General features: G+C 41.4%; 2 long non-coding RNA genes across 2 annotated transcripts; both read left to right on the top strand.

The window, feature by feature from the left end:
• Positions 1 to 1,151: 1,151 nt before the first annotated feature.
• Positions 1,152 to 4,926, top strand: LOC138958682 (uncharacterized). The gene is made up of 3 exons (XR_011453471.1): positions 1,152 to 1,305; positions 1,974 to 2,115; positions 4,427 to 4,926. It is a non-coding gene; the product is annotated as an uncharacterized lncRNA (long non-coding RNA).
• Positions 4,927 to 9,419: 4,493 nt separating this feature from the next.
• On the top strand, positions 9,420 to 13,836 carry LOC138958681 (uncharacterized). Its single transcript, XR_011453470.1, has 2 exons — positions 9,420 to 9,754; positions 12,612 to 13,836. It is a non-coding gene; the product is annotated as an uncharacterized lncRNA (long non-coding RNA).
• Positions 13,837 to 14,774: the final 938 nt, after the last annotated feature.

The raw sequence follows: 14,774 nt of genomic DNA, 5'->3' as shown, positions 1-14,774 counted from the left end.
ATAACTTAAAAATATGGTTTTTTGGAGAAAAATAAATCGCGACCTACCGACCCTATTTATTTCGCCTATGTTACCGTAAACAGACTTTTTTGTTTTTGTTGGCCTAACAAAGCTAAAGCAGTGGAACAAATGTTTGTAGATGGAGAGGTTTGATAAAATGTGCAGTTTTTCCTGTTAAAATAATTTCATGGGGTTTTTCCTCACACTATTTTTTTACATTACTTTATGTTTTCAATAAAACAATTAAAAAACATTGCATGAAACTGTCCTTATTTAGAGAGAGAGCGAGAGACTCGAAGAGAGAGAGCGAGAGACTCGAAGAGAGAGAGAGAGAGAGAGAGAGAGAGAGAGAGAGAGAGAGAGAGAGAGAGAGAGAGAGAGAATTGAATTTTTTTTAAACTTTATTTATTGAGGGTAACAGAATAAGCAATGTAAACATGCTTTTTTTAATCCGGCCCTCGCCCATTGAGGGTAACTCGATTAATAACAAGAAGAAATAGAAGTTAAGTTAATTACAATACAATTTACATAATTAACATGTTAAACAATTAATCTTGAAGACATTAGAGAGAGAGAGAGAGAGAGAGAGAGAGTATGTGAGTGAGTGTGCGTGTGTGCACGCGTGCACAGATATATGTGTATGTGTGTATGAATGTATGCGTGGAATGATTTATCCAGTGGAGGTCTGTTCAAGTGACTGCCACGGACCTGGCAGACTAATACGCAGGCTTGTTTTCTTTTTTAAACTTCTCGATGATTCTGCAAAAACATTTCACTTCAACGGCTTCTAAAAAATGACCAAAAACTATTATTTGGTCGTTCCAGCTGTCATGAGTATGATTTATCAGCATCGATCGTTGCACAAGCCAAGTCACATGTCGCTCTTCATGCACACAACTGCACCGGAAATACCCAACCCATTAGTCATCGCCCACTACAAGGAATAGAAATACGTTTCGAAAAATACGTCGTGCTTTGATAAAAAGCACGGTATAACGAAAACCTGACACAAACAATGCATTCAGCAAGCTTGTCAACAAGAGGAGCTATTAGAACCGAAAGTAGATTTCGTGCACTAAAGTCCCGTTCCACGCGGCTCACACGCGCGCGATATCGACTGAATTTCTCATGAATCCAGTTTTGGTTCAACTTTCTGCTATCAATCGTTTACCTTGAAGCTATAAATGGCATCACCTTTTCAACCAATCAGTGAGCAGACGTGCTTTTATTACGGACCCATTCAGGAGATAGTTGACAGTTTAGGATTGTACGTGGAAGTCTCCGGGCATCAATTTGGAAGAAGAGGTAAGGAGCTAGAGGTTTTCAAACAATGTCTGTGTTTATTGAAACATTTTCATCGTTATTTTTTGGAATATGTCTTAACTGAAGAGCAGTCGCAAAAATAAAATTGGATATATTTGAGTAGCACCGTTTGCTTTTTTCGATTCTTTGTTGTTGTTGTTGTTGTTGTTGTTGTTGTTTGTTCTGTCTGGGATGTCTGTGTCGTCCCGTTAGGTCAATACTTCGTTTTACAAGCAGCTTGGAACACGAAACTTATCAGTGTGTGAAATATTGAGCAACGTTTTAATAACCGACATCAATTTCTCACCGTTTGTCGCAGACGTGAATGCATCGCTCACAGTTTTTGTTGTAGTTAGTACAAAGAGGTTATGAGACACGCTGTATCTTAGCAAGGTCAGATATGTATGCAAGACAAGACAAGGCTTATGGATAGCCCTTACACAAACATTTACACGCATTTTGACAAATCTAATATAACAGCAGCCTGCAGTGCACCGCAGGAAACTACATTCATTGATCCTTTTTTTATTTATTTAATTATATAAATTTTTTTTTTATAGAATCTGCTTCGTGTCCTTTTCAACTTTAAAATATATCACAACAGATCCTACTGTAAATGTCGGTAAAACTAAAAGGCCTCAGACAATCTCTTTCCTCGTCATTTTTTGCAGAGTCAAAGGCTTCTGGACACTGTCAAGATGCCGAACGTTGCGTTTTATCACTACACGGATACTCGCGGAAAGGATGGCATTGTCAGCAGTGGATATATTCGCGAAAAGCCGGCAGGCAATAAATACGCTCATTTTGGGCCAGGTTAGTATACTGTACGCTAAAATGTCCAACATTCACACACACACACACACACACACACACACACGTAGATCTACATGCACACGCGCTCTGTCTCTGTCTCTGTGTCTCTCTATATGTATGTCTGTCTGTTTGCCTCTCTCTCTTTCTCTCTCTTTCTCTCTCAAGACACGAACACATTTGCTGTGTCAAAAGGTCGACATTTTCAGCAACAACAGCCACTAAGATGTCAGTTTTAGGCCTACCTAAAACTGTGGAGTCTATTCTGACCACCATTATTGCGGACCACGCTCTTATCTCCTGGAAGGTGACGGGCGAAGGCGACAAACCTGTCGTCGTGCTTCGCTTCAACTCCGCAGATCAACAAGATGGCGAGCCGACATTACCAGTGGGCGCGTGGAGACGCAAATCCCCGTCACAGATACGCCGCGACAAGAAAAGGGCAGAAGACAGGCGTGCTACTTCACGGACTGACGAAACAAGAACAGAAAACATTGTGACACAGTGCTCCACAGAAACAAACAAAAGACAGGAACAAGAAAATAAGGCAAGTGATAACATTGTTGACAGTAGGCATACTTCGCCATGCGGTCTATTTTTAGCCACCCCTGAGTTCATGCCTCCGTCACAACATGACAGTACACATTCCTGTGTTGACACGCCACGCTTTGCACGTGAGACAGAGACCGCCTGCCACTTACACTAGGCGCAGTGGAGAGGAACATGTAAACAATAGAGACGACACCATGTGTTTGGGCGCAAGTGGTTGGCAGACCAAAGACTGTTCGCATGATAGTGCGGTAAATCAGACAGACGACAACAGTGAGAGTCTGGAACACATGGAAAAGATAACGTCTGAAAGAGGTATTGACATCATACACATCAAGCTGCTGGCTAGTGAACTGAGAGACCGCCGTAAACAAAGACTTCTCCGCGATAGAAGAAGAAATGAATCTTTTGATACTGTTGTATTTGAAGAACATATTGGCACCCAGAGATTGTACTGCAAAAGTGATGATGTTGTGCTCATGTATGATTTCAACACAGATCGTAAACGCTGGTTCTTCGATCAGTCAGACAACATGACCAAGATTCAGAAACATGCCATGTCGTGTCTTCGGACATTGCCCCCGATCAGCAAAGATCGGTACGCTGAATTGTACAAAGAAGAACTGGAAGAAGATCTGAGAATAGTGTCTCGCGTAGTCCGCTTTTACTTAGGATGAACAGTTTCAAACACCGTGATGTTTTCATTCTTGGTTCTCTAATGCTGAAAAGGGCCGTCACACAATATCTGTCACCACAGGGAAGAAAACAAAAGACTGAAGGACTGATCAAATCATGATGTTATGATGCATGGTATTGGTGTGCAGTGTGAGTCAAGGTATCCCTGACTCTGACAAATGCAGTGGACTCTCTATCGGACTTCCAGTAGCGAGAACTCTGCGCGATCGTGCATGCTTCGGTATATAGAAAGCTTTGTACTTCGACATCCCAACCCCACAACACCCTTTCGTTTATAAACATGTGTTTTTGCGAATAAAACATTCTGATTCTGATTCTGATTCTCTCTCTCTCTCTCCAGTTGACCAAAAATGTTAGTCAGGTAATGAATGAATGAATGAATGAATGGACATGAAAAAAAACAAAGCAAAAATGTTTATATAAAACACACAAATAGTACTGCTGTGATTTATACACACAGCAATGTTGTGTCGACACTGGTACAGTGCTACCTCCGTGCCATGCCAGACTGACTCTTCTAACTAAACTGCAGGCAGTGTTGCAAAATGCCATAACAAAAACCGTGAACTGTCATTTCCTGACTTAGCATCTGAGTCAGACGCGTCAAGAACGATGCATTATTCTGTTTTCTTCTCAAGAAAATCGCGGAGTTCGACTACCCCCTACCCCCTCCCTCCCCCTTTGAAATGAACCGTGTGTGTTTATTCAATAAAATGTCTTACGTCTTACGTCTTACTCTCTCTCTCTCTCTTCTGTCTTGCGTTTTTTTTTCTTTGAATTGCAGCGGTTGGGGAGCTTAAATTAACAAATTAACAAATTGACCCATTGAAGCTAACATAATGCTTAAATATATTTTGATGTGGTGACGGTAAAGACCCATTTTCAATCAAAACAAGCAAAAACAACACCAATGAAAGAACGAAGCAACGAGGAAAATGAGTCAAGACCAACTGAGGAGGTAGGGCCTCTTCGCACTTGTGTTATTTGTAAGGAACGACCCTCTCATTTCGTACACTTGTTTTTCAGAAACTTACGGTACGACCCTCTCATTTCATACTTTTTTTCCCAGGAACTTACGGTACGTCCCTCGCACCAAGTGCAGGCAAACGAAGAATAGCCGAAAACAACTGGAAGAGCCATTGGCAGTCGAACATCCAAAACGGAAGGATGGACTGGGCCATCGTGGTGCAGGTACCAGCAAACATGGTCCGTCGATACGGCTCTGACCAGGGCAGGGACATCCTTGTCTACGATGGCCGGCTCTCCCTGAATAACTACGGCTACCAGATTGTTAGAGGGCCGACTTCTTAAAAGTGGGGTCCATCACTGCAGTCAGTCCTGCTTGACTGTTGGAGCTGTTCTCCGTTAACATCGTAGATGGCGCTTTTCCTGTCTTTTTGTCTGTCCGTAATACCCTTATTTTATATATTTTTGTTTTGTTTTGTTTTTTTGTTGATGGCTTGACTGTCTGGACTGTAACCTTTATACGTATTGGAAATGTTTCCTTTTTTCCCTTTTTGTAATACCCTTATTTGTGTGTTGTTTGTGGGTTTTTTTTGGGGTGGGTGGTGGGTGGGTGGGTGGGGGGGGGCATCCTGGCTTGACTATCTGGGCTGTTATCTTTATAAGTATAGGACATGTTTTCCTTTTCGTAATAACTTTAATTGCTTTTACTTTAAACACAAGCATATCATCTACAAGTGTAAGATGATGCACTTTTCCTTTCAGGTATAGAATTAAAAAAATATTTTTCTGTCTTTTGATTTTAGAATACTGTGTTTGATTTAGTTTCTTTGTGGATGCTGTGGTTTGAACTGTACGTCTTGAATGTGGGGGTACCGAACAAAACAGTTATGTGGGTGAATTTTTGACAAATGTACTGTCTTCCTAGTTTCAAGCACGACTCACACTCACTGTCCCAGGTGGTATTTCATTGCAGTAAGTGCTCACCAGTCTTTTCCATTATCACTCGTTACTGATAGCATCAGTTTTTACTTGGAAAACAAACATGCACCAACCGGAGTCACTATGTGTGTCAATCTATGTGAAACTGATTGGGGTAAAGTGACATAGTCGCAAAACACACTTTTAGGAGCAAGGAGATAAACCCGTTGGTAGATCAAAATGTACTCTGTGGGTTTTTTTCTTTTTCTTTTTTTCTTCTGTTTTTTTCTTGATTTTTACGGGGTCAAATATATACACATGCCACAGGTGTGTTTTTTGTTGCGAAAATACTAAAACTGAACATATTGTTTTGCTTACAGCTTTGCATCTTTGTTTCTTTGTTCACTCTTTCTGTAATCCCGTTCCCCCTGGGTGGAAATCTTACATAACTGAATGCTTGTCCCCTCCTACGCATCCAGCAGCTTGACATTTCTAACGATATAATAAATGTGTTGTAACATGGAACTAAGCATCCGTTTCTCTAGTTCATACCACTAAAAACTCATTGTGACCTTTTCTCTTATGCACTTTCACCAGTCAATGACGCGAATAGACTATCTAATAAAATAGTCTAATTATGCTGCTTACTCTCAAGCACAGGCACTCGACACGAGGTGGGCGGGGCTTATGTCTTGGATGTCACTTGGTTAGGGTGATGGACGGTCGTCTCAACTACAGTTTCTAAAAGGTTATTGTAGTCGTTTTGAGAGCACGTAATCGAATCCACAGGCCCCGCCCACCGTCTTTGATCCCGCCCATCTCGTGACGAGTGCCTGTGCTCACAAGTCTGAATAATACTGCTATGAATAAGGAAAATGTATCGAATTCAATAAGGTGAATGTCATTCTTACCCAAATGAAGTCAAAAGGTTTGAACGTTGTTGGAAGAGTTTAACGTGACAATGCTTGTGTCAAAATGTTTTTTTAGGTAAAGACGGGAGTGAGTGGATTCCAGGAAATAGCAGTTATGCAAGATAACTTTGTAATGCAGCAAGCGTTCGCAGTGTTGTTGTTTTTTTTTAATCGTTATCGTGTCTGTGTAGAAAGTTATGTAAACGATGTTCTTCTGACAGGTTTTTTTTATGTTTTTTTTTCTTAATGACTTGCCTGCCTTTTTTAATACAAGAATAAACACATAAAATCAAAGTTGCTGGTTTCCGTTTTGAAGGAAGTGTGTGTGTTTGTGTGTCAGTGCGTGTGTGTGTGTGTGTGTGTGTGTGTGTGTGTGTGTGTGTGTGTGTGTGTGTGTGTGTGTGTGTGAGGGTGTGTGTGTGTGTGTGTAGAAATTGATAAGCACAACACTAAAAGAATAAAGTAAAAGAAAGAAAATAGAGGGAGGGTGAAAACCACTTCCTAACTCAAACTTCATTAAAAACCGAATGTAGACCTCGACTATTCTCCTTTCTCAATCATCATCAAAATCGACCCTTAAACTAAAAGGGACATAATATATATTGCATCTAAGAAAATGTTATTATAATACTCTCACAAAAGCAAATCCTAAGATCTCAAATACTGAGTCGCTTCGTGTACAACCACATTGGGACAAAGTCCAGCCAATTAGTCGCTATCTTGGCCGGATGTTTTGGGGAGAGAGGGGGGGGGGGGGGGATGCTAGAACAAAGGCTCCTCTGTGGTCAGTCAGCTCCTCTGGGCTCGCAGAGTTTACCCAAGCCACGGCTGTAAAAACGATTAACTGAAGTTATGCTAAGAGATAGAGGAAAACTCCAATCAGGCTCAACGAAAGTTGTCAGGCAGTTAAGTTAAGGTGACCTACTTTCTTAGCCTAGTGCACTGGTTGAACGTTACTTTCATTCCTCTTCAGAAAATAAAAGAGAGAACCCCCAACAAATGTATGTGCACTGCACTTTTTTCCACTCACGCACGAACGATCGCACGTGGGCTTTTTCGAGTCGATGGATTTTTAAGAATTCTGATAAGGAGTTTCATATGAATCAAGTTTTCTTTTTAGCTGTTGAGCTTCGCTCTTCTTCCGTTAGACTAACGCGACACAAGATAGGCTAATCTATAATTCATGTCGTCTGTGGCAGATGCGGTGACGGTATCACTCGGATATCAGCACATAGATATCATGAAAAACACTTTAATTTGGCCAGGCGAAGAAAGGCAAGACAAGCTAGCAAGCTAAAGCAAACAAAAAAAATCAATCGACGCTGTGCATAAAGAACAACATCAGCTTGCAGACTGATTCCAAAAACCCACACACAACGTAGTTTGCCTGAAACTCAAGTAGCATTAGTCTTTCTTCGAAGAGTAGATTGAAAAGCGTCTTTAAGATATGCTTTGAGGTATGTAGGCTACTTTCATTCAGGTGATGAAGATTTTGAAAGCAAATTTCTTTGGGATAACACTATTCAGTGTTTAGAAGCCGCGTGTGTTGTTTTTCCCCTTCAAAATGTACGCACACTTCTGTATCTTGACAAAAATAATTGCTCATCTACCCCCTACACACACTCACACACACACACACACACACACACACACACACACATGCACACACAAATATACACACACACACACAGAAACAAACACATACAGACAGACACACACACACACACACACAGGGCCGGACCAAATGAGTTGTAAGGGGGGGGTTCCTCTTTTTTTTTGGGGGGGGGCAAATCAGCGAAGTGGCGAAGCCACAAGCGCGCGCCTGCTGAACTAGGGGAGTCCGGGGGCATGCTCCCCCGGAAAATGTTTGAACAACGGTTAAAATCTGTGCAATGTGGTGCATTCTGGGCCTTGTTTTGAGGGTTAAGAGCAGCATTGTTTTGGTGGTAAAACTAGTAAAAAAAAAACACCACTCAAAGCAAGGTACATGCTTTTTCCAGGGGTGGGGTTCCGGAACCCCTGGAACCCCCCCCTGGGTCCGGCCCTGCAGACACACACACCGGCACACGCGTGCACACGAAACGTTATATGGAAAGCCGTTTGGCTCATAACCATTACACGTGTAATAAAACATAAATACACGCGTAATAAATGATTAATACACGTGTATTTATTTCTTATTGCACGTGTAATTTATCTTTTTTCTTATGCTATGGAATAGCATAATGATTAAATACACGTGTAAGAAATATTTCATACTCGTGTAAGAAATGATTAAATACACGTGTAATTAACATTTCGTGCGTGTAAGAAATGTTTAAATACACGTGTAATTATTTATTACACGTGTATTTAATCATTTCTTACACGTGTATGAATTATTTATTACACGTGTATGAATCAATCATTACGCGCGTATTAATTATTTAGTACGCGCGTATGAATCATTTCTTACGCGCGTATGAATTATTTATTACGCGCGTATGAATTATTTATTACGCGCGTATTTAATCATTTCTTACACGTGTATGAACAATGTTTTACACGTGTATTTAATCATTTCTTACACGTGTAAGACATGATTAAATACACGTGTAATACATTTTTCATACACGTGTAAGAAATGAATAAATACGCGTGTAATAAATATTTCATACAAGCGTTAAAAATGCAGGAGTCACGTGGTTAAGCGACTTAAAAACTCGGACTGGGAATCCACATGAAAAACACTCTATGCGTCTTCATCGCCTCGCTTTGCACGCTTACAGCTCAAGATGGCGGAAGCGGCAAACGTCAATGTCACTTTAGAAGGTTTGCGAAGTCGTATATTTTCCGATTCAAGTTTTAATTTATTACAGGTGTATCTAATGATTAAAATACACGTGTATTTAAATTTTTTCCTACACGTGTATTTAATCATTTCTTACACGCGTATAAGCTATTTCCTGCACGTGTATTTAATTATTTCTTACACGTGCATGAAATATGTATTACACGTGTATTTAATCATTTCTTACACGCGCATGAAATATTTATTACACGTGTATGAATTATTTATTACACGTGTATGAATCAATCATTACGCGCGTATTAATTATTTAGTACGCGCGTATGAATCATTTCTTACGCGCGTATGAATTATTTATTACGCGCGTATGAATTATTTATTACACGCGTATAGGTTATGAGCCAAACGGCTTTCCATAAAACGCGTGCAAAAACACAGAAAATGAATGTTTTCGAAAGTCTCAGCTTAGCAGAGACTAACCGTGTGGTAACTGCACGTGAAGTTAGAAAATTCCACGTGCATCCCGAATTTCTTGTCGCGCTACACACCAGAAGCCAGCCCCAATAGGAATCCGAGCTCCCAACAATACCTCACTGAGAGAGGCTTCGCCAAAGCAAGACAGTCGCATCCCAGTTCTGCAAAGGGGTGTTGTGTTTCTGCTACGCTTCGCAGAGTGTAAATCTTCAACCTTCTGTCAACATGGCATGCGTAGAGTTTTATCACTACACGGACACATTTGGCAAGGATGCTATTGTTGACAGTGGGTATATCCTAGAAAAACCAGCCGGAGATAGACATGCTCATTATGGGCCAGGTACGTGGATATAATTATGTGCAACTTTGTTTTGAAACACATAATTGTACAAACTGTACAAACTACACAAACTGCTTCTCCTTCACGTGTCAGTTTTCCCCTTTCGTTCTCTGTATGTGTCTGTCTTTGTTTCTGTAGTGTATGTCTGTCTATTTCGGTTTCTTTCTCTTTCTCTGTCTGTCTCAGTCTCTGTCACTCTCTGTATGTCTTTTTTTTATCTCTCTCTCTGTCTCTGTCTCTCTCTGTCTCTCTCTCTGTCTCTCTCTCTGTCTCTCTCTCTCTGTGTCTCTCTTTCTGTATGCCTCTCTCTGTCTCTCTCTCTCTCTCCCTGTCTCTCTCTGTCTCTCTCTCTCTGTCTCTCTATGTCTCTCTGTCTCTGTCTCTCTCTCTCAGGCTCTCTCTCTCTCTCTCTCTCTCTCTCTCTCTCTCTCTCTCTCTCTCTCTCGCAGTGAAGACGTGTCCCCCATGCTCTGAATATAAACAGGATTTTCTTGTTCATCTTGTGATTTTATGTGTGCTTTACAGTACATTGGCGGGTAGCTTATGTAACTAGCTACAGGATGAACATTTTCGTGTTGGCCCGGTGAGAATCGACTATTGTTGACGGAAGGATCATCAACGTTCCATTTCACTTGAAAACATTATTTTGTTCTACGATAATGATGTAGCCGCGCCGAAATGGGGCCGAGAGAAAATGGGTGCGGCGTGGTGTTCGTGCCAATGTGATCCCTTATCTCCCGCGAGACTGTTTCTATGGCGGATCCAGTGACCTCCCGACGCGGGTTGTATTGTGTTGACTATCCGAGACAGGCCCTGTTTTTATGGGGTGTCGGTGATGATGTGTACTGGTGCCGGTCGTGGCCGCTCTGTATCTTGGGCCCTAGTGCCTCATTTTTCAACACATTTACTACTAAATTCAACTCTAGTTTGCGCGACGCGTATTATCCGTTTGAGCTCATCCAAATAAGAGTAGAACGCTACTTCAGATTAAAACCTTTATAATAATGTAAATCACGACTTACGTAAAGAGTGCTGTTGACTGTGATAGACAAAGATAGATGACTATTCTGGCACATAAAAAGGCACAAAAAACACGCAAATTGAATAATCAAATAAAGTGTGAAAACAAGCGGCACGGATACCCTTTTTCTAGTTTATCTTTATGAGAGAGAGAGAGAGAGAGAGAGAGAGAGAGAGAGAGAGAGAGAGAGAGAGAGAGAGAGAGAGAGAGAGAAAGGAGAGAGAGAGAGAGAGAGAGAAAGAGAAAGGAGAGAGAAGAGAGAGAGAGAGAGAGAAGAGAGAGAGAGAGAGAGATTTAGGAAGGGATTTAGGAAGGGATTTAGGAAGGGATGGGCAGTGGATGTGTGCAGTGACATGAGCTAGTGTCCATATGTGTGGCTTGTGTGTGTCCGTACGTGTGCGTTCTAAATGTTCACACACACACACACACGCACACACACACACACACGCACGAACGCACGCACGCTGAAGCTTCAGTAAACTAACCCATAACTTTCTGAATAAGTATGACGTACATGGGACTTAAAATGAAAGTAAAACTCGACGTACCCATATCGTTAAAGAGGACGTAACATTTCCATCCACAGATACACATCCACTAAAACACATTAAATTTTGTTTACAACGGAAATTGGCAGGCTGTATAACGGATCTGGTGCATTTGTGAATATCCTCAATGAAATGAGTAAAGTTCACTTGGAGGTAAGGACTAGGGGTGGAGGTTGAGTTGCTACTCTATTACTTGTTGGAATGATGTTGCAGTTCACATATTCTAGCACATTTTGTGCAAGCGGGCGATAGGCAGTTAAGCCGGGCGTACACTTTCCTCCGGCGCGCTGTTACAACGCGTCGTCCGTGTGTGTGCTCTACGATATATAGATCTCACTGTTCGAGGGGCTATAACTTGACAAATGCCACTATTCTCATGTTCATTCTGTATCAGTTTGGTAGGTAAATTCAAATAGCATTGACATCATACGACATAATGTTGGCATTCATAACACCGAAACGCATTGACCAATCACCAAAAAGCACTGACGTTATTTCACAAAAAAGATTTCTGCACCTAGAATTCTTTCCGGTTTAGAGAGTTTAATGCTTCTTTTTGTGCGAATGACGCCCTATATTATTCTCAATAGAGGAGGTCTTGTCCTTTAGCCATTTTTATTGAGTCACTTGAGAAAAAGTGACTCTATGTAATCGGTCAGTGTTAGTCTGTCCGTCCGGCCGGCCGTCCGTAGACACCACCTTAACGTTGGACTTTTCTCGGAAACTATCAAAGCGATCGGGCTCATATTTTGTTTAGTCGTGACCTCCAATGACCTCTACACTTTAACGATGGTTTCGTTGACCTTTGACCTTTTTCAAGGTCACAGGTCAGCGTCAAAGGAAAAATTAGACATTTTATATCTTTGACAAAGTTCATCGGATGTGATTGAAACTTTGTAGGATTATTCTTTACATCAAAGTATTTACATCTGTAGCCTTTTACGAACGTTATCAGAAAAACAAGGGAGATAACTAGCCTTTTCTGTTCGGCAACACACAACTTAACGTTGGGCTTTTCTCGGAAACTATAAAAGTGACCGGGCTCAAATTTTATGTGAACGTGACTCATTGTGTTGTGAATAGCAATTTCTTCCTGTCCATCTGATGCCTCATATAATATTCAGAACTGCGAAAGTGACTCGATCGAGCGTTTGCTCTTCTTGTTTTATTTACAAGGAACTTTCTGCATGGCCCTCTCATGCCATACTTTGTTTTACAGAAACTTACAGCACGAACTTTTTTTTTTGTAGAAAGTTATGTCACGACCCTGAGTTCATTTTTTTTCCAGGAACCTACGGTACGTCCCTCGCACCGAGTGAAGGCTTGAGAAGAATAGCCATAAACAACTGGAAGAGCCACTGGATGTCGAACATCAACAACGGGAAGATGGACTGGGCCATCGTGGTGGACATACCATTTCGCTTTGTCATGGAATACGGTGCTGATGAAGGGAGGGACATCCTTGTCTACGATGGGCGGCTCTATCTGGATAATTATAGCTACGATGTTGTCAGAGGCCCTACCTATTAGACGCGGGGTCTCGCGGTCCGCCGAATAGGTTGGTAGAGGCCCTTTCTTTTGGAACCGGGGTCTATTGTTGCGACGATACGGCGGTGATCAGGGCAGAGACATTCTTGCCAATGACAAGCGGCTCTATCGGAACACTTTCGGCTGCAATATTGTTAGAGGGTCTACCTTTTAAAATAAAAGCTGGGGTTTCTCGTTGAAGCTTTCTCTTGGTAACTGTCGGGCCTGTTTCGTTAATAACTACCGGTACTACTGACTTTACTTACTTTCTTTTTCTTATGCTTAAGTTTTCTTTGCCTTCTGGTCTGACTGGCAATGCTGTTCCCGTTCACGTAACTAAAGGAACTGCTCATCTTTGGTTTCTTTTCGTAATACCCTGAGTTTCTTTCAATTTCGAGGTAGAATGATTGTTCTCTTTCTATTTCTCAAATTTACTGTCGTAATATTTGATTTAGTTTTATTGTGATAATTGTGGTTTGTTTATCAGTACGTACTGAACATGAAGTGGCTGGGAGCAAGACAAACTTATTCATAGGGATAACTCACTGAGACAGATAGAGCTCACAGAGTTTTTTTGTTTTTTTTCATTTGTTTTTTTAATTGTGATTGTTCATCGTACCCCCCGCGGGTTAGGGGGAAGAATTTACCCGATGCTCCCCTGCATGTCGTAAGAGGCGACTAACGGATTCTGTTTCTCCTTTTACCCTTGTTAAGTGTTTCTTGTATAGAATATAGTCAATTTTTGTACAGATTTTAGTCAAGCCGTATGTAAGAAATATTAAGTCCTTTGTACTGGAAACTTGCATTCTCCCAGTAAGGTAATATATTGTACTACGTTGCAAGCCCCTGGAGCAAATTTTTGATTAGTGCTTTTGTGAACAAGAAACAATTGACAAGTGGCTCTATCCCATCTCCCCCCTTTCCCCGTCGCAATATAACCTTCGTGGTTGATAACGTTAAACACCAAATAAAGAAAGAAAATTGTTCATCGTTATGTGAGTGCCCACAGATGTGTCTACAAATTTAAAGGTTTCTCAAGCGTTTTGTGTTAAAATACAAGAACAAACAGACGAACTTTCAATTGCTTTTTGTTACCAAAAAAGTGTGTGTGCGTGCGTGTGTTTGTGTGTGTTTGTGTGTGTTTGTGTGTGTGTGTGTGTGTGTGTGTGTGTGTGTGTGTGTGTGTGTGTGTGTGTGTTTTTTCTGACAGAGACTGTTTTGTTTCAGCATGCGCAATATCAGGACTGCTTTTCATTTTCTCAATATACACACGAAATGGGATGGCGGCAAAACGGCATGGCGCAAAAATGGAATGTGGGGCTAGTGAAATGTCCCGAAAATGGGATGGGGGCAAAATGGGATAGCAATGAAACGGGATTGCGCCATAATGGGATGTGGAGCTAGTGGTATATGACACGGAAGTAAAATGACGCTTGGCTTGTGATATGTTTCGAAAATGGGATAGCAATGAAACGGGATTGCGCCAAAATGGGATGTGGAACTAGTGGTATATGACACGGAAGTAAAATGGTGGAAGGAATGTTAGCGCGAGATCCCATATGGGCGTTATCCCATTTCGCCGTCAATCCCATTTTCGGCCCTTTTCAAAAAAACAAGCGTCATTTTACTATCGTGTCATATCGCAAGCGGGACATCCCCTTTTTAGCGCCATTCTGTTTCGCCGCCATTCCATTTCGCCCCCATCTCATTTTCGCGACATTTCACAAGCCAAGCGTCATTTTACTTCTATATATATATATGTCGTGCCGAATTCACGTAATTGCCGATTACGCGTAATGGCCAACATTTTTGCCCATTTCGCGTAATCGGCAAAACGCTGCCCAATACGTGAAATCGGCAGCGTTTTGCCGAAATCGCGTAAACGCCTCTAAAACTTGCCTATTTCGCGAATTCAGCAGCCGAT

Source organism: Littorina saxatilis, linkage group LG2 (genome assembly GCF_037325665.1).
Source record: "Littorina saxatilis isolate snail1 linkage group LG2, US_GU_Lsax_2.0, whole genome shotgun sequence".
Lineage (NCBI taxonomy): Eukaryota > Metazoa > Mollusca > Gastropoda > Littorinimorpha > Littorinidae > Littorina > Littorina saxatilis.
Note: the sequence above shows the minus strand (reverse complement) of the source record. Positions and strands in the feature narration are given on the sequence as shown.